This window comes from Grammomys surdaster, unplaced genomic scaffold, assembly GCF_004785775.1.
Source record: "Grammomys surdaster isolate TR1022 unplaced genomic scaffold, NIH_TR_1.0 266, whole genome shotgun sequence".
NCBI classification, from domain to species: domain Eukaryota; kingdom Metazoa; phylum Chordata; class Mammalia; order Rodentia; family Muridae; genus Grammomys; species Grammomys surdaster.
The window spans coordinates 3,149,580-3,173,121 of NW_021604707.1; the positions used below are offsets into that span (position 1 = coordinate 3,149,580).

Sequence of the window (23,542 nt, forward strand, 5' to 3'; positions counted from 1 at the left end):
GTCTGCAGGTCAGGGTCTAGCAAGAGAAAGAGTGGGGATGGAGACACGAAGAATGGAGACGAGACAGAGTCTAATCTGGAGATGAGGCAGAGTCTGTTCTGGAGACGGAGTCTTCCCTTTTATATCTCTCTTCAAGCCTTGCCTTGAGTCTCGCCTTTAATCTCGCCTTGAGTCTCTCAAGTGCTGGGATTAAAGGCGTGTGTTACCACTGTCTGGCCTTGATTGAAAGGATCAAGATAATTATCAGAGTGTGCTCAGCTGTTGTAGGCTGTTGAAAACAAGTCTCTTGTCAGGGTATATGGCTCAAGATGGCTGAAAGATGACAGCCGCTTTCTGCTCAGAGTCGGCTCCCAACACCTCATCCCTGCAGTCTTCTTCTCTTTCTTCCTCTTTCAATTCCTCCTTTTTCTCCTTCCTTTTCCATCCCTTCTCCCACTCTTTCTTCCTTCTTTCCCTGCTTTTACCCCTCCCCCTTCATCACTCATCTTCTTTCTTTCTTTTTCTTCATCCTTCTTCCTTTTCTCTCAGGAGGAATGGCCGAGAGAAATAGAGTTTATTCAGCTTCTACTTAAAACAGTAAAATACCTCCACAGAAAAAGGTCAGCTGTGCATATACGGAAACATCACTGAGAACTTAGATTCCCCCATACCCATTTGGGGATGTCCTAAGGATTCCATGGACCACAGGTTCTCAGGATGCCTCTGTAGGTCCCTCCGCATCTCAAGCTAGGAGTCTTATCTTTCCAGAGATGAAGGAAAACAAGAAAAATACCAGACATTCCAAATGTTCATTGGTGAGCTTACTGGTGTACGCCTGCAATCTCAGCTGCTTGGGAGGCTGTGGTAAGAGTAGCACATGTACAGTGCTGGTCTGGGCAACAAAATGAATTCAAAGTCACCTTCAGCAACTCTGTCAGAAAAGAAAAGTGATCTAGGTATATGGCTCAGGGATAAATCACTTTCAAAGTCCTCAGTTCAATCCACAATATTGAAAAGGCATATTTATTAAGGTATAATTCAGATACACTAAACAACCATATGTAACCAACACCATAAGTAAGCTACAGGATGACTATCCTCAAGCCTGGAAATCTCCTCTGAACACAGATTGATCCCAGCTTTGTCTCTAAAGTTTAGTCTTTTTTGAATGTCATATAAATTGACCCATACAGTAGGTAGCCTTCTGTGTCTGGTTTAATTCATTTCAAATTACAAAGCATAATGCTTTTTAAATTTTTTTCCTCAGTGAAAAGATAAATCAAAGTGAGATTTACTATATGAGTTTGTCACCTAAGACAGACATGAAAGGTGATATTTGGAGGTCTGTTTTTAAGGTTTCTCATCAAGTTAATAAAATAGCTTATAACTTCACTAAGGAAAATGGTTTCCTATATATGTATATTCTTATATGTATCAATAATTCACGTATTTCATTCTCAAGAAGTATTTCATTTTATAGACATACTATAAATATGCTTAATTCCTCAAAAAGGCATTTTGTATTTGAGTTTATTATTATTATTTTAGCTGAACAAAGACACAAATAGAAGCAAGAAATTCTTCAAATTTCCTCAGAAAAACTTCTTCATCCTCTACAAGTACATGACTTTAGTTAAAGTAACATTTATTAAGAACTTATCATGTGCTAAATTACAATAACCATTTTCCTACCCAGCCCTATCTGCTTTCTGAGATGTACATAAAAGTATTCCTATTGTTTCAGAGAACACTGATTAAATGATTCTGAAGGTATAGGCTAGTGGTGCAACCTAAATTCTCTAACACTCACCCAGATTGCTTCTTAGATGTCTAGAATCCCTCAACCAAATGTGATTCCCCAATTGGCTTAGGAGACAGAATAGACGAGACAAAATCCAGATCTTATAGACCAGTGGTTCTCATCCTGCAGATCACAACCTCTTCTGGGAAATCACATGACCCTTCACAGGGCTCACCTAAAACAACCGGAAAACATAGATATCTCCATTACAATTCACAATAGTAGCAAAATTACAGTTATGAAGTAGCAACAAAAGTAATTTTATGGTTGGGCGTCATGACAACATGAGGAAATTATTAAAGGATCGAAGCATTAGGAAGATTGAGAACCACTGGTCGGGAGAGATGTGATTAGTGCCATGCAGTTTCTCATCTGATTACACGTCTTACTATAGTCCTCCAACCACCAACACCTTATTTTGCCTGGCAGCTGTATCATAGCCCTTCCGATCTCCATGCTAGGTAGAGAGAGGAATAACTAGGCTCACTTAAAACGAGCTAAAATCAAACATCCCAGAATAAGCTAGAAGTATCTAGACTAGTGGTTCTCAATAATCCTAATGCTTTTTTAGCCTTTAATACAGCTCATGTTGTGGTGACCCCAACCGTAAAAATTACTTTCGCTGCTACTTTATAACTGTAATTTTGCTATTTTATGGATCATAATTTAAATATACGATATGCAGGATATCTGATATGTGACCCCTGTGAAAGGGCCATTTGACCCACAAAGGGGTTGTGGCCATAGGTTGAGAACCGCCAATCGAGAGAGAAGTCATTCCCTTCAAATTCCATGGGGAGAACATTCTCAGGCCCTCTCTCACATGTAATAACCTTGAATGGATTATTCAGCTCATTTATGTCCTCCATGGGACACAGTGGATCCCCTCTCTCTCCATTTCTCCAAACAATGAGAGGTGCTGAACCCCAGCTGGATTATCTTTCAAATCAGTTATCTTGGGAGATAACATTCTCCTTCTCTCTCATTCTTCTGGCCTGAAGGTTAACATTCAACAATCCTAGGGTCTAAGAAATTGCCTCCTTTGCCTGAATTAAATGAAATCTAATGAAACAGAAATCCAGGTCAGCACAGTTCACCGTCAAACCTTCAGCTTCTGCCTCGCTGGCAGCTCTCCTTGTAATAATTAAACAGAAAATCGTAGGCAGGAAACAGTGAAATCCATTGCTAATCTTGCCCTGCATCAGCCTATCTTCCTAAATGTTCCTTAATTAAGGTTTCTAAATGCTCTGCATTCCCTGTGCACCCAGAGTACCAAATGAAGCTGACTGCTTAGGGGATGCCCAGCAATGAGAGGTGGGAGGTCTTAGATGGATATTTCTCATCCAGAACATTAAAAATAAGATATTGCACATGAGGAATGGACAGGAAGGTGGACTTAAAGAGGGTTGAGAGACAATTTTTTTTCTTTTTCTCCCTCTTTTTTTTTTTTTTTTTTTTTTTACTTTTGTAGGATTTCACTTTAAGGATTCTGAAGGCATATTGCTGGCTTTATCACGGCTTCTCCAACACACCAGGGAGTGAATGAAACAGCTGTCACATTTAAACACACACAGCGGTAATCCTCCACTGAGCACAATGCCAGGACAGAACAGAAAATCTATCAACACTTACAATGCATTCTATTTACTTAGCAACTCTACCCCCTTTACTGAAAGTTCCATCTGCGACATAGAATCTAGGGCCACATGCCACTGGTGGCTTTTTGTGGTTTGGCAGCTACTGAGAGAGGGAGCATGGGAAGTGGTCAAATTTCACTACAGGACGCAGATGTTTGAAGACAGTAAAATCACAGAACTTTAATTTTAGGATGACCAAAAACCTGCAGCAGTGTGGAGCAATAAACCCTGCACAGTCAGGGCCTAAATGCCTCCAAGTATCTATCTGTACACTTGTTTTTCTCCCTGAAACATCCTCAGTTAAAAGACCAAGACTCACTTTCTCCTATCTGCCACCATGTTGGTGGAGGTATGCTAATCCTTACAGGTCTGTGAGAAGCTTCCCCAGAGAGCAGAGGCATGTGCCTGGCCAGGTGTTTCTCAGAAAGAATATTCTGGATAGAAAAGCTCTGAGGTGCATTTACATTCAATAAGTTGCAACACTCTCAAGAAGCAGGGGAGGGGAGATAATATAGGGGGTTTCTGGGGAGGGGCCATGGAAAGGGGATAACATTTGAAATGTAAATAAAGATATATCCAATAAAAAAGTTCAAAGAAAGATGGAAAGAAAGAAAGAAAGAAAGAGAGAGAGAGAGAGAGAGAGAAAGAAAGAAAGAAAGAAAGAAAGAAAGAAAGAAAGAAAGAAAGAAAACAAAAAACTAACTCCAGTGAAGTTGTGATCATCCCAAAGGCCTCTCACTCTTTCCAGAATGGAGTAATCAAAACCAGAGCCAGTGTAGAAGTTCCAGGGTCCTAGCATCATGGCTTTTCCATGGGTTCCGCATGTGTCAATGTTCATGGAATCTGACTAGTGGCACAGCTGTCTAAAAGGGATATCAAACAGAAAACTGAGACAGGGAAGGAGAAGGTGGAGAGAAGAAAATAAAAAGACACAGATAATGAAATCTGACATTATGAGCCTTAGAAAATTCCTCCATCCATAGGGTATTGCTCTGGGGCCACGGGAAGTGTCAGAGAATATGTGTGGAGTCAGGAGAGACACACAAGATTATTACAGAGTTGACAAATAGAACTAGCCGATTAAAATCTACACAGGACGTGGTTGAAAGACCAGTTAATTAATGGCCTTATAAAAGCATGTTTGACTTAATTCAATTATATTCCAAGAAATTTACTTCACATACTATTTTTTTTCACCTTGTTCCTGTGGAATTTTATGCCAGCCACAGTGTGGACACAATAGTGACAGACACCATGTATTACTGGTAAGAGCCCATGTGAACCTGGGACCAGACTCACAGCAGACTGTTGGATGTGAAGGAAAGACCAGTACAGCTTGGCTCTGGCACATTCTTCTTCATAGATTCTGGGAAAGCTTTGTTCTCCAATCTTATACATTATGGAGTCAATGTGAAATCTACAGCAGACATAGGTAAAAAAAGGTCTACGGACAAAGCACAGCGTTACCCTCTCTCTTTCCCAAATCACCATTCTTTATGGCAGGAAAAGAAAACTCTGTTAGAACTAATTCAGAGCTCATTCTTTCAGGCACATAGAGCTCTTATCAATATTGAACTGAAGTCTCCAGACCAGACCAGGGTGAGGAGTGAGGACTTGGGTGTGTAAGTGATTAAGGAGAAGGGTGCAAATCTCTTTCTCCCATCAAGGATGATGTTAGAGCTGGACTCGACAAGGAAAAGGGAAACCTCAATAAAGAGATCATTGTCATGCTCCAATTCAGTGACAAGTTCTTTACTAACCTCATCCTATCTTCTCTGTTGGTCTTTTTCTTCTCTGCTGCATAGTCACCATCTTTGGCTATACTCCTCTATTTTCATAAAGTATGCTGCTTCAGGATAGAAATCTGTTTCCTTGTCTGATTAATCAAAGCTCATAGACAGTGCTTCTGTGATGTAGGCACAGTTTTGAAAATATTCCATGGACTATGAGAGGAGACTATGGCAGTCCTATGAGTCTATACCTGCAAATCTAAAAGAATGGTGCTAAGACAGAATTATGGAGGAGGGTCAGGGAATCAACATAGGGCAGAAAGCTGACCAACTTGGCTTTTTGCACACTGTGGACAAAAGGAAGCTTAAATGCAATTATGCAGTCTGGGGGGTGTGTGGTTACAGACACTCCAGATGGAGTTTGGTCAAGTATTCATGCATTGCTTTGAAAGAATGGAAGAGCCAGGGCTTCCTATTGCTTAGATGTTTGGATGCTTAATGTGGAGAGGCTTTTGGCATGTTGGGGAAAAACAGAATGGCAGGATGGGTGAGGCTAGGTGCCACCCATTCTCCCACTGCTAGGCTCTTCTTCTGAGCAGCAGCTCTGCAAAGATGAAGTGCCCCTCCCTACCCTCCAATGCTCCACAATGACAACATCTCAGCCTAGGGCTTTGTTGGCAGGCATGAAATGCAGGCTTTGTCTGGCCCTGCATCTTTGGCTCTTTTCAGCACCACCCCCATCAGGAGCTTTGGAAATGTGGAACACGTTGTAATCCTTAACTCCACTGTTTTGAAATGTCCCTTCAATGGCTATAATAATCATCTTACAAACAACCTAGAACAAGCTCTAATTGCTTCTAATGTTGTATCACGGCTGGGATGTGGGGAGAGCAGAGACATGTGAGCTGTCACAGCCTTCCTCTGATTATATGGTACCTCAGGGAGTGTTTGCATGGAGGAAAAGGGAACAAGCCTGTTGTGGATTTATTTATTTTTTCTTTGTGGAGAGCCTGAATTTTTGAACCTTTCAGCATAGTTAGGCAGTCAGAGGAATAGTGTCCGGAGCCTGCAAGAGAAGCTGACCTTTCAGGTACCTGGTGAGCAACAAAGTGTTTGACACACAGGGATACAGTAATGGATTCTCACTACTTTCTACTACTGCTATTGCTGGTGTTTATGACCCAAAGCTTTATACTACTGAAAAAGTCCTTAACTGTTAATGATTCTTTCATGAAGGTATCAACAGAAGACTCAGCGATGTTCTAAATCAGTGAGGAAATAAATGAATGACTAAAAGGATCGCTGTTGGACCCTAAAATGTAGAAGAGTTTCAAACAAGCCACAACAGCAATGCTGTCCTATAACTCCATCAAGGTTGCTCAGAAAATGTTAGTGAACCTGGCCAAAACTCACTAAGAAACAACTCACAGGAGTAAACCAGGACTTGGGCACCAATCCACAGGCTGTTTCTTTTATCTGATGTTATTTTCTGACATCATTTCATAGGCATTGGTTCTGATTTAGTTCTTCCCTAACAAAGCCATGACACTGTCACTCAGTGTTGTTTCCCAGGTCTTCTCTGGCACCTCAGACGTTAGTGTTACAGTCTGAAATACTGCTTTTGGGACTCCCATACCCTGTAGAGACATCCTCTCTTCTCTTTTATATGGCAAGAAGAATTTCATGACATCTCCCCATCATTTCTCTTCTGCCTCTCTTGCCCTTTACATGGTTCCAATGTCACAGAATCATAGAAGGTAAAACATGTGCTTCATGCTGACTATGACATGCTTGCTTGACTATGGGGACAATATTCTCTCATAAAAACACCACAAGCTCCTGGAGGTGACCCAAATTTGGCCCAAGACCCATTATAGGGTTCCTTGGGCCAAGAAGTAGAATACAGCCTCCCATAATCAGGAGGTAAAGACAAAAGGGAGAGAATCCAGGAGAACCAAACTGTGGCTGGTACAATCCCTTCATCCCCAAGGGTGTTTGTCATAGACAATTGCCTGTCCCAGGCATAGGGGTTGGGGGTAGAGAATCACAGTCTGCAAAACTATTTAAATATCATCTTCACAAAAAATGTCTAAGTCTTTGTACAGTTTTATACTCTGGTACTTCCTTGTTGTTAAATTGCAAGAGTTTCATATTTTACATAAAATTTTAAAATTTGAATATTAACTTCTACTGGGATACATATTTTGCAAGTGCTTTCCCACACTCCATTGGCTGCTTTTTACCTATTGACTGCTACATTTGCTGTGGAGGAACACTCCAGAGTGCTGAGCTCTGCCTTGTTCAGTTTTGCTTCTCATGTCTATACTTAGAGATTTGGTTCCCTAAAAAATTATTGTCAAAACCAATGTTAGTCAGATTATTTTCAATTTTATTCTAGAACTTTTAGTATTCATCAAATATGAGTTAGGTTTTCTTCCCTGTATGCAGTAAGGAATCACTCTCTGACATTTTTTATTATGTGGATATTCAATTTGCTCAAAATATTTTTGGAAGAACTCTTTTTTTCTCTGTATGTTTTCCTGATGTTTTGTGTCTTAAATGAGCCTATTGCCTGTAGTTGTTTGAATAAGAAAGATCCCCCATAGATTATGTATTTTAAAATTTTATATTCAGGTGGTGGTGATATTTGAAGGAGGATATGAAATCGTTGGGGTGTACCCTTGTTGGGAAAAGTACATCACTGGATGTAAGGGTATATAGACACTCCAGTTTCTGATTTTTCTCTTGGGTTTCAGTATGCAAATGAAGTGTAATCAGAAAACTTCCATCTGCTGCCATCAAGATATGCCTTCCCTTCCATGTAGATCCTATATCTCGGGTACTGTACGTTAAGATAATGTCTTTCTTCCTGAAAGTTGTTTTTGGTCATGGTATTTTATTAGCAACAGAAACATAACTAATGCCTGTGTATGTGTGAGTCCATTATGGACTCTGCACTTTGCTTCGTTGATCTGTATCCACGCCAGTACCGTGCTCTTTTTATTCCTATAGCTTTGTCTTTTACTTTGGAAGCTAAAAGTATGGTGCCTCAATATGTATATAAAAAGAAAAGTTCAACCATCTCTTTACTAAACCAGTATAGTCTCTATCTACCGTCTAGTTATTTTACTTTATATCCAGAGGTAAGTATTGTCTTCAATCCTCATCAGAGAAATTTCCTTTAGCCACATATGGAGATCATTATAAAGAAAATCCACAACCTGTTAAAATGCAGAGTTATGGAGCTCAGTCCTAGCAGATACATCTACTAAACACTCTCACACCCAAGGCTCAGGGAACATTGTGAATGAGGGTATGAAAAGACTAGGAGATCCAGAAGATCTGTGGGTTTGCTGTAAGATTGTGTCTCCTAGAGATGTCATAAACTTCACCCTTAAAGTCTCACCAACATGACTGCCTACACGTAAGCTGAATAAGGACAACAACAACAACAGACACATAAGATGGATGAGGAAAGCCCATCTGACCACAACACCACACAAAGAACTACAGACAACTAAGAAATGCCGAGTGTGGAAGACATAGTCTCAACCAGGAAAGAACACTGCACTGCACTTGCTTGTCCAGTAACAAATAACCCTGAGAACATAGATACAAGTAACACTATAAAGACTGAGCAGTTTATATTTAGGAACATACATACATACCTGCAACAATAATTAATGAAAAGAGAGGCCAGGAATTTGGAAGAGAGCAAATAGGGGTATATGCAAGGTTTGGAGGAAGAAACAAGAAGGGGGAAAAGAGGTAATTATATTATAACCCAAAAAATACAATAAACAATAAAAATATCAACATCCTGTAACTTCAAAAATGCAAATTAAGGCCATGGCGATATATCATTTTGTGAAGTTTCTGGGTGGCAATTGCAAACAAAGACAATAAATGATGCTAAAGGGGTCTTAAAAGTTAGCACTTGCATGCCACTAATTAAAATGAACAATTTTACAGACATTACAGAAAACAGTATAGAGATGCCTTTGATAATTAAAAATAGAATTACCATAAAAGCCATTGATCCAACCTCTGGTCATATGTCTGAAGAAAATGAAAACAATGTTTGGTTATATGCATTTCTGTGTTCGTTCAAATATTATTCACAATACTCAGGATATAAGATTAACCTGACTGTCCACTGATGGACAGACAAATAAAATGGGACATATATACCTAGTAGGCTACCTGATACTTAGCTTTTGAAATTAGGGAGAAGCTGCCATATAAAAATGGTTGAGTCTGGAAGGCATGATGTTAAATAAAACAAACCAGACAGTGTGATCTCATCTGTAAAAGTCAAACTCATAAAAGCCAAAAGTAGAACATTGTTTTCCAGAGGCTGGGAATAAGAGAAAGAGTAAGAAAAATGGTGGTCAAAGGGTATAAACTATATACTGTAAACTGAATAAGAACCACAAAAAACCCCTGCACCCTAGTGATTATTGTTTTCTTCAAATTTGCAATAAATATAGGTTTTGAATGTCCTCACTACAGACGCAGACGTGTGCATCCGCGCGCGCGCGCGCACACACACACACACACACACACACACTTCTAATAGGAGTGATATAAGTGTTAATTAATTTGATTACAGTAATCATTTCACAATGTATATCAAATCATTACACATATTGAATATGTACTAATAATGTATATACATTATCCTAAATTGTCAATTACACTTCAATAAAGTTAAAAAAAATTATCCCATCAGCATCTTGCCTCTTGCTATACTGGGTGTGAGAGTTTGACTCTGTGGACAGCTAAGATGATTTAGTTCTCCCAGCTTCTACCCATCCAGAACAGCCCCACAAGGACCCTTTTCCCAAAAGAATCTAAGTTCTCAGTCCTCTGGGCTGTATGCCCAGCACATGTGCCAAAGCTATTGCCATAAATCCAAAGTCTCTTTCCTTAAACCCTGCAGACTGCACTGAGGCCTCCTGCTTCTCCTCTATCCAGAAGCCATCTCATAAAGGCAAAGAAATAATTATTTACTCTGTTATTCACGCAACATTAGCCATTGCTTCCATTCTGTGAGCACTCTGTGAGCATTAACTCCTTCAGACCCTGTGGCTAAACAAGGTGGTAAATGTAGGAGACATTTGCTAAGTCACCTCCATGTCCCCAATTTATAATCTAGTTCACTGAAATCTTGAATTTGAAAGTTTGGGGCTAATCATGAAAGGGAATGGAAGACACATAGATCTAGACATATTTCTTCCATTTAGTTCATAAATATTCATAATCTGCCTACTATGTGTTAGGAACATTTTTGTCAAAGTTTGGCACAGGAGTTGACTCCCAAGTAGGATGGGTTGTTAGACTCTCCTCTTATAATTTGTTGTCCCACTATTGGGAACTTTAAATTCACTCTAAAGCCCAGAGAAAGTTTGGTAGTAAGATGGATAAAACAAACAGAAATGCTTGGAAGAAAGTCCCTGTCTACGGCTGACATGTAAAAACTTCTGCCTCGCTGCAAAAACATACAGAAATAAATAAATATGAGAAGTAGCAACAACAAAAACATTTCAGCTCACCCACATCATTTGACACTTCCCATGGTGCACTGCAAAGTCAATTTGTATAGACACTCACAAAAGGGCTCTTCTCATTTGCCATAGAGATCTCAGCCCACTCTACATTTCATTCATGTTAATTAAGCTAACATGTCAAAACAATTACCTCATATAGAATGGAAATATACTTCCTCCAGTTTCTAAGTTTTGTTTGAGCACAGTGTCAAGAGTTATTTGCTAACGCTTCCTCGTTTCAACCTCATTTCAACACAGCTTTTCATACAAAAGGCGTTCATCTGACCCCACACCTGGGACCTTGGCGTCTACAGTCCTGCTCCTACATATCACATAAGCTGGGAAACGGTGTCAGTGTTAGTGATGTGAGCAATGTCGGTGTGTGAGAGAGCTAGAGAAGAGCAATTTGGCAAACAATCCAGGGTACCACAAGCAACAACCCTTTTTATAAATGAATACATGCTGCTGGTGTCTGGGATGGAGAGGCATCTTTCTGAGAAAACCAACGAATTAAAAGAGCTGGCAAGTCAGGCTGAGGCGTTGTGACACAGGGCTGTGGATGGTGTAACAATCTATTACTAGAGGAAGCCTCCTCCGCTCCAGGTATTTGTTTGTTATAAATCACTCAGCCTCCTTCCTTTTCTCCTGCAGTTAATATATTTTCCCTCAGCAAACAATATCTGCTCGCTCTGTTCAGCTGTTAGCGTGAGTGTCTGTAGTTAGCATTTTTATTCAGCTAATATTTTCATTCAGTAACACTCACCGAATGCTGGTTGTGTTATCATCATATTCACTGGAAATATATTCACCTGTTAACGTTTGTTTCTGCCTTTAAAAAGCTGTTTTATTTGCTAGATATTTTTATCGTGTAGAGACTGTCAACTTTAGCCAGCACTGTAAGATATTTTGATCATTTTCTGAAAGATTCTCTGAATTAGTGGCTGTTTCCCACATGAGACAGGTATCTGGCTTTAATCTTTGGCATCTTCAAATGGGAATGGTGAAGGGATTTTGCATCTAGGTTAGCCCAGTGCAGAACTGAATTACAGTTGGGGAGTTTAAGTTATTCCAGTAAGGGAAGGAGAGCTATAAGCCAAGAGAGGGCTTCTGGACAAAGTAAATATCACCATCTTCAGTTGAGAGGAATGAAAATTACTCCGGGGGGGGGCAGTATGAAGAAATTTCTGCCTTCAGAAATGACTAGAAATGGCATTAGATAAGGTGTTGCCAAACTCTCTGAGAAATCTTCAATAATCCAAAGGCTTTGTTCAGTATCAATAGGGTAGCCCGGAACGTTTCATTCTATTGGGAACTTAGATAAGCTTCAATCCCAGATCCCTCCATGGGACTATTCACTTGAAGTACATGGTAATGGAATACCAGAGGAAGAAGGGATCTTCTCTGTTTGGCTTCCTCTCCTGATTCTTACAGCTTTCCAATGCCTCCACTCCATTCAGCTAGAATCCAAGAGAGCAGATGTTAAGGCCTATGGGCAAGTGAGTGGGGAGGTCAGGAGAACAGTCAGAAGTGTAGTAAGACATGGATGAGAGGTCTTCAGTAATAATGAAGTAGAAAGAATTCTAGCCTAGCCATGCAAGCACTGCAGGTGTATCTGCTGCATCACATGTGCTTCAGTAGGTGGCAGAAAGGAGGGAGGCTATATCTATGCTTAGTGTTCTGACCTAAAAAACAGCTAAATGATTAGTAGCCTACATTCCCTGAATAAAAAAAAAATCCAGCCTAAAATGACCACCAGTCTAGACCAGGGGGATTGGACAGCGACCTAGCCTGAAATGACCACCAGTCCAGCATCCTGAAGGATCCAATGGCTCCCAGCGCTAGAACCAAGCTGGAGCTCAATCAAACCCTACCTGAGACCGAGGACCCTGGGCAGGAGTGAGCTTGAGACAAATGACCCTCTCATGGGGCATGAGGCTACTCAGGCAGCCCAGGGAAAGAACAAGATGACCACCAGACTAGCACCATGAGGCATGGACAGGGAGCTAGATTAACGAGACCAACTGTTAGGTACCATGCAGCCCTTGGGAGTGGAGGCAGACATTTGCAGGCCTATTATGTATGACAAGGTCATAGCAATCCTGAGACCATTTTTTAGATGAATCCAGACACTCAGAGACCTGAGGTACCACTAAGTAAGTGGTAGAGAAATAGAAGAGAAAGAGAAACAGAAGCGTGTGGACACAACGAAGAGAGGCAGAGCTGGAAACTCGAAGGTAGTGAGGAACAGCCTGATGTGAGGAGTCGGGAATGCCACCTGGAACCATGGTGGGGTCCTGGCCTATGCTGCTATCAGGACCACTTCTGGGCTCACTGCCCTGCAGCAGCAGGAAGGGTCTTTTACCACCAAAGACCAGCAGATGTCCCTAGTCTGGGCTGCTACTTGGGGACATGTTGATATCTGAATGCTGTTCAGAACAGGCTCCACTCCTCTCATGGGAGGGCTGGGCATGGGAGCAGAGAGCATGAGAGTCTACCCAAGCACTAGCCAGCTGTGGTACTCAGGAGAGTGGCTGCACATTTCTGGAGTTCCTGGTGAGCCAGCACCTCACAGATACAGGTGCAGGAGACCCGACTCATCTTCAACACTGTGGCATAGATGAGGAAGAAATACCCTCTTCCCCTAACCCCCTTCATCACATGCAGCAGATCACAGGAGACCTGGCTTTGGGTTCATAAGAGCAGGAGAGCTGTCCCTGGTCCTCACCTGCTGCAACACTCAGTAGAGCAGGCCCTGCACTTCACCTAGGCAGCACAGTAGAGCTGACCCTGAATTTGGGAGTTGCAGATGAGCTGACCCAAAGCTGAGAGTGTGGGAGACCCAGAATTGTCTCTTGTCTACTATGTTGTGATATCAGCAAGGATATCTTTCCCTTTCCTTCCCTTTTGCTCTCACCAGCAGGAGCAGGCTGAAGTGTTAGCTCCAATAGGGTCATGGGAGCAGATCTGGTCCTGCCCCTTGCCTGCTACAGTACAGTGAGAGAGGCAGCAGAGTAGAGCTAGCCATGGTAGCAGAGATTGCTGGTGATCTGATGCTGAGCATATGAGAGCAAGAGGGCCAGTGGGCTGAACAGTTCAAATCTCTCTCAGGCCCAGAGTCAGGGCTTTGAATTGACCCACCCCAACATCTACCTCATGAGTGAACTGATGAAGTGCATGAAGGAGCCAAAGTGCTATAGATGCAACACAACAGGACTTCCATGACACAAGACACTGCGTTGACAAGGTATCCAAGAGAAATCCCAGGGAGATTCCAGAGTCAACTGAATAGCAGAATACAGAGGCTCATACCAGATCAACCATTCATTGCAATGAATATTTGCAAGCAAAAAAAAAAAAAAATAGTGTGGACCAAAGGGTATACTCTAGGACACATTGAGACACACTACAGCTTCCACAAAGAAAATGTTTTCTTTGTTGAGGGGAGGTTGCAAGAGTGGAGGGTGGTTCTGAGGGGAGGGCAAGATGATTGGGACTGCAGGACATGATGTGAAATTCACAAAGAACCAATAAAATGCTTAAGAAGGGAAAGAATTCTAGATTCTTAAATATTCTCTGCAATCCCTGTGACATTAAATAATATGTGTAGTGGTATTAGGTTAATACCCAAGGAACATTTTCTCTTCAGTAGTCCTGATTTCTCTTCCCTTTGTCAATATTCTCTTTTTAAAAATGTTTAGTCAACTCCCAATTCTTGTACATATGATGAGGAACAGTTTGATAGCTCGATATATGTATCCAATGTGCAAGGAAAACTCGGGGTAATTAGCATCTTCGTTTTCTTAGAATTTCTCTTTATTTGTTTTGGAAAATACCAAAATCCTGCCTTCTAGTTCTTTATAAATATTTATCAAACTATTTGTAAACTATAGCCACTGGCGCTGATTCTACTTACCCAACTTTAGCTTGGTTCATGTGATCTAACTTCTGTCCTTTTTCACCTCATTGTTATCCTCTGGTGATAATATCCTGATATATTCTTCTATAAGGTCATCCAATGATGTCTTTGTTACATCTGCTGCCAAGCATTTACGGAGCTCTCTGAATACTGGGGACACTACTGTTCCAGCTGATCATCATATGGGGTGCTGTTTAGAGGCCTTTCTCAGACAAGATGAGAAAGAACTTCTGAGAACCTTTCCATTTTAAATATGCACTGCCTTCATGCCAATATAAAAAGTTAGAGCATCACAGGGACCCCAGAGTGTGACTTAGACATTCACTCACACATTTGTGGCTGCTGCCATAGCCATATTATATTAATACAGAGTCTTGCACTTAGATCCATTGTGCTTTATAATACCAGAGCTTTTACAATCATTCTGCATTCTGTGCTTCCCACAGTCACTTACTGGAAATTAATCTTGGGACTACTAGAGAGAGGCGTGATTCCCCAAAGCAAATCTGGGACCCCTCCAAACTCAATTTATGAGAAGTAATATGCTACCAGATGGGAGAAGAGAAAAGTGCCACTTTCCTCTGGACCCAAGACCTCCTGCTGAAGCCAGAGCCAAGACAAAAAGAAAACAGAACTGGTGACCAGCTATGTGTCTGAAGGGTGTGCTCCAGTACAATTGCAGAGATGACCCTGGGCTCAAAGTGACATTCAAAAGCTGTCAGTTTCCAATTACATTCTGGCAGGCTCTGGTGCCAGATTTAGGTTTCACAGAAGCAACCTTCTGCTTGTTCATCAGTGTTCACCACTTCTCAATTCTCCCTCCACCAAGCCTAGACACAAGTACCACCTATGATCCTACAGAACTATAGAGAATAATCCATCCCTCCACCAAAGTGGGACCATAGGGTGCTGGATCCTCTTTCTTCTTTTGAGCATCTACACATTGTCCAGAAGAAAATGGCAATTAGCCAAGTGGGAGCACAGTGTGGATCGCATAGATGCCAGCTCCATGCCTGTCATCCTGAGAGACTTACTCAGGTTTAATAAAACCCACATGAAGCTTCAGGCACAGAATCCCTCGGGTGTTTTCTTTGTGTTCTATTTTGCATTTCGCAGTTGGTTGACATCACTCAACTGTCAAAATCTTCCTGGAGACCGTTAGGAAGTCTGGTAGCAAGCCTGCAGGTATGTGAATTCTGTTTATAGGAGAAGAGTGCCTCTACTACAGGTTTCTGGAAAGTGTGGTTTCTAGTGACAACTTGGAGAGAGGGAGCTGGGAAAACACGGTTCTGTAAAGAGCGGTACAAGCTGAGAACAACTTGCATGTCCTCACAGATCCCCAGTCTTCATTTTTCTGAGGAAATGTGGGGGTGCACTTTTGCATCTGGAATGCAAAACTTCGACCCATTCTTACATCTGACAAAGCACACCATCTTCATGCTTTCCTGAGCCTTTTTATTTCAGTTCTCATCCAGGTATTCATCACAAGGGCACTGGAGAGGCAAGCTTTGTGCATTGATTACCCCTCAGTTCTGAATATGACTGTCAAATAGCTTGGTGGTTCTCAGTAAGTTGTCCAATATCAAGGCACATTCTTCCTTTATCTGAAAAGGAGAGAAACCAAACCAAACTCAACAGGCTTGTTGGGGAGTAGATAGGTAATGACAGTAAAATGACTGTATGTCTGACAAAACTCATAAGCAACTGGATTTCTCCTCATTTCCTGCCTCTTAATTTACAGTAGAAGATTTCAATAGCTACATCTGTATATATCTGTACACACACACACACACACATACACACACACACACACCTTAAATACATCTCTAACCTCACTAACTCTTCCCTGAGAACATGTATGCTCTATGTCTATATATCAGGTACAGATAACAGAAACCCTGCTAAAGTGTCTAAAGAACAATGATACTTGTATTTTCAATGAAATTATCTGAATGGAGATTTGTTTTTAATGACTCAGAAGTTTTAAAAACCAATGCCATAAATCCCAATGTCTTTCCTTTGTGAAACAAGACTATCATTGAACCATCAAACATCCATCATATTTGGATTAAGATAGAAACAGAGACATTGTGGATATGTTTTTCCTTTTAGTCAGTAGAACATAGATTTTCTACAGTAGGCCAAGATTTTCTACTACCTCAAGGAGTCTGACTGAACCTCAACTCAGAGATATGTAAATGGGAAATTAAAGTACCAACTTTCACTGCAAGGGAGTCTGAAAAACCATTATATTGAATTTCCTCTGCCTCTTTATGGGAGAAAAAGAAAAGGAAAGTTATAGGAACATACCATGAACCAATAAACAAAACATGTCACAATGAATATAACCCATGGAAATAAAGCACATTTATCTTTTTCTGTTGCACTTTAGCACACTAGTTCTCCCCATGACTTCCTCGGGAGACGCCATTAAATGATTATTCATTCCTAAAAAAAGCACAAAACACAACTCAGAGAAATAATTCTGCACAAGTCTAGCTTGTTATATCCATGTGATAACTTAGATAACAGGCATAGGGAAGTTTCAGAAACAACTGCATCAAGGGAAGGTCCACACACAGCATGGATGGATATGACCAAGGAAAGCTACATGTTTGAAGTTATTTATCCAGCTTTCAGTCTGTTCTATTGACAGAACCTCTTCTCGCCACAACTGTTTGCTGATTATATAAACTTGAGAAGGTGCATCATGCTATGTGTAGTCTTCTGAGCTTTGCAACTGTGTTATTTAGGGTTACAATTACTGTGATAAAACATCATGACCAAAGCAACTTGGTGAGGAAAGGTTATATGTGGCTTACTCTTTCAGACTATTCTTTATCATGAAAGGAAGTCAGGACAGAAACCCAAACAGGGCAGAATTCTTGAGACAGGAGCTGATGCAGAGGGCATGGAGGAGTGCTGCTTTCTAGCTTGCTTCTTCCAGTTTGCTCAATCTGCCCTTTCTCTCTATACTGAATATGATCATTGGTCAAAGAATGAACACCAATTGCCAAAAATGGAGGTTAATAACGCTACACTACAGATGTCAGCTGCTACACACATTCCCTTTAATAGAATCATTTCATTGGCAGTTAAGTAACATGATGATGTCCATGTCCTTCCTCTACAAGTCCATATCTAAAGTGAGGTATTTAGGAAGTGGAGAGTTTGACAGGCAACTTGCGTCATGAAAGTAGAGTATCCATGAATGAGAACAGTTTGCCTATAAAGGAGACCCCAGAGAGTTTTCTAGCACTCTCAGAGTCTTACAAAAACAGAGAATACAGATGGTTGTCTCTGTACTAGGTAATCATTTAGCTGTAATTACAGATATTCTAACAGTGTCTTAGGTGATCAGACTCTGAATCTGCCAGCTACTAATTTTGAATTGTCAAAACCAACTTATCTATGTCTCTGCTATTCTATTGGCTTAGTCAAATTTCTGCTACGTGAAAACACCCGAAGCTAGGTAAATAATGAAGGCAAAAGATTAATTCAGCTCATATTTCTGGAAGTTCATGAGTATGATGCTGGCATCTGCTAAACTTCTGGAATGTCACAACATGACAGGTGTCTATTTTTGCTTCTCTGCCATGTTTAGGAAGGATATAGAAAATTGATCAAGTCTCTAAAATAGTTAAGTGAGTATGAGATGGGTAGAAAGGAGTGAAAATACATGCTGAATTTTGAATCAGAGGATCCTGGATTAGAAAATCAATGCAGCAATGTATTTCTATGAGAATAATATTTGTTAATTTTCAGGCTTTTATGACCTCATCTGTAGGATGAGAGATAATTCTCCATGTGCCATAAAGTTTCATGAACAGAAGAATGTTAAATATTTATGTAGGGATGCAGTAGATAATATTCTCTGTCTTTCTCCCCCTCCCACATCTATTTTACAGATGAGAAGACTGATATAATTTTTTCAATGTCTAATGAGTCAAGGTCTATGGCATATGATAATCGGCCACTATACCATGATGATAATACAAAACTGAGACCCTGAAAAGCTAGCATAGGCATCACTGGGCCACATAGCATTTACTAGTTTAATAATAATCTTTCTTATTATCATCATATTTTATTTGCCTTGGTTGATCTTTGGGTGAACATCTGGAATCACTCTTTTTTGAGTAGGGAGAGACATTTGTCATTATCATAGTTGGCTGCAAGAGGGGGCACATGTTCCTGGCATGTAGTAAGATTCAGCCAGGGATTATAGGGTTCTATTGAACTTCTTACAATGGCGTTAGATAACCCCAAATTAAAGAAAACTCTTGCCCGATCACTCAATAGTGAGGATGCTTAGAATGGAGGAGACAAGGAAGAAGACAGGATGGACAATCTGGAAAGGCCTCCTTCAGGCAGACCAGACACAGACAGCTTCTTGGTCAACACTGAGGGTTGAGTTTGCAAGAACTTTTAAATTCTAATCTACCCCTTCTCTGGAATTTACACCATGTCCTATGGGTTTATGGTTAAATTTATATTTTATAGGATGTCTGAGTATTGATTCATACATTTTTACAAAACAATTTATGTATGTTCATTAAGCTCTGGGTATATTTAAAGATAATCCTTTGAAACGGATGACTCTTGTAATTCAAGATTTTGATTCCTAGACAAGATGAACTATGTAATCAGGATTGTCAGGTGGGCCTGCTTAAGCCCAGCATTCTCATGTTTGGCTTTCTACCTGCTACTAACAATTTACCTGAGCTGTAATTAAAGAAGAGATGACGTTACTGAGTCTGTTTTAGCAGTAAGTAGTTTCAAATGTATCGTTCTGTCTCTGAGCTCTATCCTCCAGCACCTAACCAAGATTCAATTACAGCTAGCATGAGACTCACCTGAAACATTGGTGGGATGCACACTTATACAACAGACTCCATTTGTGCCTGAGGCAGTTCACTTCTTTAGTCTGTGAGCTCACTGTTGCACTTACCATCACATTACATAGAAGACATGCCTGAGATTGCTACTGCAAGTTATAATCGGCAGTGTTTTTGTTGCAAGATTGAATATTTTTGCTTTTACAGAAAAATATTGCTTTAATTACAGAATATCAAACCCTTTGATATTTCCTTACTGACATTCCACAGCATGTTAAGAACCAAACTAGTGTATCTTGAACTTTAGAAGGTTAGTGTGAGAATGTTTGACTTTTCTGAAGCTGCAGTTTGAATTGATGGTTTGAGTTTTATTTTAAAAAAGATTGTTAAATGGCTTTTGGCTTGAGGTTTGGGCAGAATTTCCAGCAATTTCTCAGATGGCCTTAAATGTAGTTTGTCATTTTATAATACATGTTTAGGTGAGGCGGAATCCTCAGCATTGACCATTCTAAAATCAATATGTTGATCAGCCCCAAAACATAAAGGAGATAGTATATGTTCTTCAGTATCAAATATTTAGCCAAGATTTAGTTATTTATGCAAAACAAGGAATTATATCTATATAAATTTGCTTTGACTTTCAATAAATGGTAAAATTATATGTGCAGCCAAGAATTGTCTTATTATTTATTGTCAGTGCGCATTGGATTTGTATACCTATTTCCACAACTATATATCCAGTGCCAACTGAAAAGTTTTCAAGCCAAAGCAGAGTCACAATAGAGAAAGATTATGAAAACACTGTCTCTTTCTAGATCAGTGGTTCTCAACCTTTCTAATGCTGCAACCCTTTAATACAGCCTCTTGTTGCAATGAACCTCCAATCATAAAATTATTTTGTTGCTCCTTCATAACTGCAATACTGATACTGTTATGAATCCTAATGACAAAAGTTTTGGAGACACAGGTTTGCCAAAGAGGTCGTAAACCACAGGTTTGGAGTTGCTGGTCTAGATAGATGGTCCTGGGCAAAAGAGACATGTAAGGTTGTCCTTCAAAAGACTGGTTCTGGATATGCATGGGCCCATTAACACATTTTGTCTACTAAACCTTGTTCTCTCTGAAAAAGATCACTTTTTTATAACTCACTATTACCATGATTTTAGCACTTCAACATGTTCCATCTTGTTGTAGGAATGAATTCTACAGATTCACTTCCTACTGTGCATTACATTTCTTCTGTATTACTGAATTGCCTCTTCATTGCTTTCAAGGGGTCCCTTGTTCCCTCATTCTTCTACAGTGAAAAGCCATGCCAACAGTTTCAATATACCTATTTCTGTGCCCTTCATGCATAACAAGTTCCTTCTTTTTGTCAATCTTTCCAACTCCTTGATCACTGAAGTGGCCCTTCTCTGATTATGTTCTGTTCTGTTCTGTTGCAGAAAATGTCTGAACACCCAGAGGAAATATAGGCTACTCAGTCAGTGAGCATTCCGAATATCACTGCCTCTATTCAATCAGATCCACCCCTCTCCATAATGTTTTCTCTAATATCTAATGTAGAGAAGCTGGAGTCAGAAGCCCTTGGAAGAACTGCATACATTCTTATGTCTACTTCTATAATAATTATATAGAAGAAGGAGTTATAAGATTGCTGGTAAGCAGTCACTTTGCTGCTAGCTCTTCATACTTGATAATAATTTAATAGACAAAAATAAGAAAACAGTCAACATTAAATCCATTTGATGGACAAAGAAAAGGAAATTCATAAAGATGAGCTAACTTACTCATGGGTGGAGACCTAGTTAGGATTGACTTAGGACTTAAGGTATCCTTTATTGGCTCACGTTTGTCACTGGGGCAGGTCAAGAGAGAAAATGCATTTATACTGCTATCCTGGTTTAGCCAACACTGAGAATGGTTGGAGAGGATTGAGTTTAATTTGCAGAATCAGAAGACTGGATTTACTTCGGATAACCACCTCCCATGCACATTTTTTTTAAAAAGTCAAAACAGATTTTTATCTATCTGAGGACTTCATACAACTCTGAAGTGAAGCTTTCCTTGTTGATGAAGTAAACTGATGAGAGAAGGGCAGAAAACAGAGGAAATGATTTGCTTCTTGGGAAGACATGAGTTTAGGGAGCCAGCGGTTAGTTCACAATGTTTAACCATCATGGTTGTCCTCATTAAAGCCGTATCTCCTTAAGACCTCAGTGACTGTGCTGCAACAGTCTCAGTCCAAAGTCTCTGATGATTTGTAAATTAGTCATTTTCTTATCTCTGGGACAAAAAAAAAATAAATAAAAATAAAACAAGCAAAAACAGCAACAAGAAATAACCTATCCAAAGCAAAATAAAGGATGGAGAATCGATCTTACTCTCTGTTTGAGAGAATGTATATCCACCATGAGGGAGAAGGCATGGGTGGGGCCAGCTCAGTTGTAGCAGCAGAAGCCTGAAGCTGCTTGCTCATATCACTGCAGAACAGGAAGCAGAGAGAAGGGTTCTTTAGCTATTTGCAATGTTCTCCTCACTTGGTTCCACAGGTGTCCAGCCCATGGGGTAGTGCTGCCCAAATGAGGGTCAGGTCTTCTGCCTCAGCTCATTTTCTCTGAAGCTTTCACAGACATACCCGAAGATATACCTTACTGATGTCCCACCAGGAACACCCAGCCTATAGCCTTCTGGCTGCATGTAGGCATAAGGGTGACCCAAAACAAAATTGCAAATTTGATGAAACCATTATCAGACATTCTGCAGTTGATCTCTATAAGTGACTGACTTGGCATTACACTTTTTTAGGGAAATCTCTGTAGATAATATTTGTAGATAATGATATTTCATCACAGTATCAAAAGGTGGACCATACATTGTAGGGATTTCTCTAGACAACAAACTTAACAATCACAATTATTAACATGGAAAATTTTTGTTACCCACTGACCATTTATACCTCTCAATATGAGAAATGTGTATTGGATATTCATGTATCCAAACACACCACAACATGTATACATGTACAATTAATATTCAGTGGTCAACAATAAAATAAAATTGAGAACCAGAAAGTTCTCTTCTTCTGCCGGGAACTGCTGGGGTCCACTCTTTGGTCCACACTGAATACTAGAGATGAAAGGGAGAGATGGGCACTAGGACCTGTCCTGATGGGAGAATAGAGCCCTAGGGTCCCCACCCAGGGGCCCTTAGACTCTCCAGCCCCTGGTCTTGGGGAACTCCATGGTACTTGCAGGATCTGGGCAGTTGGATACCTGAGAGCAGAGCTCAGGAGGATGAAAGAGCCATGGACTCTAGAGCTTATGGTCAGTTTTTCCTCCAGTCAACTTGTGATCAGGCAAAGGGTACTTCCTGTGTGGACAGGACCAATCTCAACCAAACAACTTCAGGAGAATCACCCCAAGAGCTGGCCATCAGCTCCTTCCTGCACTTCTTGATCATCAGCATCATCTCTGTGGTCCTCCTGCTACTGCCACTACAGGAAGAACTTGACAGCCGGCTGCCTCAAATCCTACATGTGTTGCTGGGACAGAGCTGGTAGCAGCTTGCTTACATTTAGGCCTCCTCACCATGGTGTTTCTGCAGTTCTGAAGTCTCAGTTCAACACGGCCCACCCACATTTTCCTTCACAGACAGGGACCTAAGGCAGCTAATGTGATGTTTGCATCTTGCTTTTCTACTCACCAATCAACTGTTATCCTCTCCACAAAGAACACTGAGGGATTTCTACTCATTTTCCAAGCTGAATAAAATAAATTAAAAATAAAAAAAACATTCTTTTAGGTGTTTGGAGATCATAGACTATTAGAAGTTTAACATATTCAAAAGACCTTTTTGTTCTGTTTTAACTCTTCTTTTGTATGTTTTCTTATTTTCAGCTCTGTTACAGAATGCTTTCATATTTAAAAATATCTTTGTTTTTAGAATCTGAAAAGTCTAGAGTTGTTCATAGAAGACTAAGAGTGGAGCTCATGATGTAAAAAAGTAACCTTGAACTCAGAGAAGTGATTAATTATTAGAACGATAATTACTTACAGTAGCTGTTATTATTGTGTGAATCTTGAAGAAAGG

The 23,542-nt window shown here is 40.3% G+C and overlaps 1 non-coding gene across 1 annotated transcript; it reads left to right on the forward strand.

The window, feature by feature from the left end:
- The first annotated feature begins 12,280 nt into the window (after positions 1-12,280).
- LOC114628257 lies at positions 12,281-12,412 on the forward strand. Its single transcript, XR_003712469.1, has one exon. It is a non-coding gene; the product is annotated as a small nucleolar RNA SNORA17 (small nucleolar RNA).
- The last annotated feature ends 11,130 nt before the right edge of the window (positions 12,413-23,542 follow it).